The following is a 2635-nucleotide window of genomic DNA, read 5'->3' as shown; positions in this document are numbered from 1 at the left end:
CGGGGAATAGCAAAGGGGGGGGGGGGCAGACATATGTAATACTCTTTGTAATACTTTAAGCAATAAAACAAAATTTTAAAAAAAGTGGGGGCTCAGAAGACACCCAGCAAAATGGTTGGGATGGCCAGTGCTACTGGGCTATTGCACAGTGGCCTCAGTTACAGCAGGCAGCATGTCCTGACCAAAGGGTGTCGCACCTTGGAGGCCCCTGGGCAGAAGTCAGCTCCACTGACTTTGCCTTGGCGTAGAGATAAGATGAGTCCAGAGGTTCACACTTTCTGTCCGCCTTCCTGTCTCTTATCAGTGCAGGTGCCCACTGGTTTGTTCTCTTTCTGGCCAAGGAGCACTTCCCCCAGTGCACTTACGTTTTCTCACTTCCCTGTGGCTGTGGCGGTGGTGGAACAGGAGAAATGGAAGTCGAGATGGGGGGAGACGCTGTGGTTGTGAAGCAAGAAGACCTGAGTTCCCATAGTTACCAGCTCTGTGACCTCAGCAAAGCCGCTTAACCTCTCTGTGCCTCAGATCCCTCACCTGTCCAGCGGGAGGTGGGATGATAGTTGTATTGCTGAATGAAAGAACGAACGGATGAGTGGGGGTGAGAGGAGTGTGTAATAGCTTTCCTTAGCTGCTCGAGGATTTTGTGTTTTCTGAGTCTCCCTGCATAAGATAGCACCCTCTTTGATCTTGGAGCTGTTGACACAGCTCGAGGTTCATGTTGCATTTCCAGGCAGTGTTTCCAGGAGCCCAGGTCCCCTGCAGTGCTATTGCCTGGGCCTTCCTGTGACTCTGTGGGTTCCTGGCTTCTCTACTCACATCCCAGTGTGGTGGACAGCCAGCGTCAGCCCCAAACCCAGCTTCTGACTCTAACAGGTCAGTGATGGCGAATCTATGACACGCGTGTCAGAGGTGACATGCAAACTCATTTTTTTGGTTGATTTTTCTTTGTTAAATGGCATTTAAATATATAAAATAAATATCAAAATATAAGTCTTTGTTTTACTATGGTTGCAAATATCAAAAAATTTCTATATGTGACACGGCACCAGAGTTAAGTTAGGGTTTTTCAAAATGCTGACACGCCGAGCTCAAAAGGTTCGCCATCACTGACTTAGGTTCTATTGCTGGATTGCAGCCACCTGCCCCTGGGGTTGTGGATAACTGCATACCCGAATGTGCCAGTGATATCAGATAAGTGGCAACCTTCCTGCTCTTCAGGTTGTGGCCGGCAGGGGGTTGAACCCCTTTTCTCTCCCACATTTGGGGGTGTTTGCTAGGGCTCAGGGCTCAGACTGACTTCCTTCAATCCAATCTGCCATCCTAGCTCTCCACCAATCAGTGAAGCAGGTTGGCAGCCTCCACCCATCACAGAGGGGCTTGTTTTCCTTCCTCTTCTCTAGTTAGTCTCAGCTGAGGCAGCACTTAGACTGTCCTCCTGATGGTGGCAGGACTGAGCGTGCCTGGGGGGTGTCCTGCAGGCCTGTAATAGGGGCTGACGGGCAGGAGGCAGAAGGCAGACCCTCTCTTGGGGAGCTGGTCCTCGCGTGCTGAAAATGGGGACCTTACAGATACAGAGTGAACGGCAAGGATGGCCTCTGGAAAGAACAGCTGGGGTGTCGGTGCTGGGCGTTTCTTAGAAACCGTGGATTTGGGTTTCTGTGCCAGGAGCTCAGTAGGGTTGGAGGGATGGGCCCATGAGGTGACTTGTATTTAACAGAAGTCCTCTCAAAACACTGGGCTGGTCCTGTTACTGAAAAACTGTGGGTAGGCGGGGCAAAAGGGATCCATGGACATAAACTTGAGGTCTAACTGCAGCCAGGACCTGGAGCTACTCAGCTTCCTTACAGGGAGGTGGTACACATGCATCACTTCCCCACAGTGTCATTACCTGTGCAAGCACCTGAATCCACAACTGCCATCAGGGCCTTTAGCATTTCTAGCACCACAGGGAACCTCATACGACTCTTTTCTACCCATGCCCCTGCCCTTCCTGGCTACCACCCATCCATCCATCCATCCATCTCTATAGTTAGACCTCTTTTAACCCACCTCCATCCCCTGCCCCAGGCCTTCAGCACCCTGTTGCCTTGTTCATGGGTTTTGCATATATATATATATGCATACAAGTTCTTAGATTGATCTCCTACCCACCCACCCTCTCCTTCCTTCCCTCTGAGATTCCACAGTCATTTCCATGCTTCTATGTCTCTGGATCTGTTTTGTTCATTAGATTCTACATATGAGTGAGATCATGTATACTGTCTTTCTCTGACTGGCTTATTTCCCTTAGCATAATACTCTCCAGGTCCCTCCATGCTGTCTCAAAGGGTAAGAGATCCTTCTTTTTTACTGCTGTATAGTATTCCATGGTAAAAATACCACGCCTTTTTTTTTTATCCACTCATCTACTGATGGGCACTTGGGTTTTTTCCAGATCTTAGCTATTGTAAATTGTGCTGCTATGAACATAGGAGTGCATACATTCTTTCTGATTGGAGTTTCAGGTCTTTTAGGATATATTCCTAGAAGTGAGATCACTGGGTCAAATGGCAGTTCCATAGTTAATTTTATTGACAGGAAGGGAGAGGGAGAGAGAGATAGAAACATCAATGATGAGAGAGAATCATTGTTTGGCTGC

Source organism: Myotis brandtii, unplaced genomic scaffold, assembly GCF_000412655.1.
Source record: "Myotis brandtii unplaced genomic scaffold, ASM41265v1 scaffold122, whole genome shotgun sequence".
Classification (NCBI taxonomy): Eukaryota; Metazoa; Chordata; class Mammalia; order Chiroptera; family Vespertilionidae; genus Myotis; species Myotis brandtii.
Note: the sequence above shows the minus strand (reverse complement) of the source record.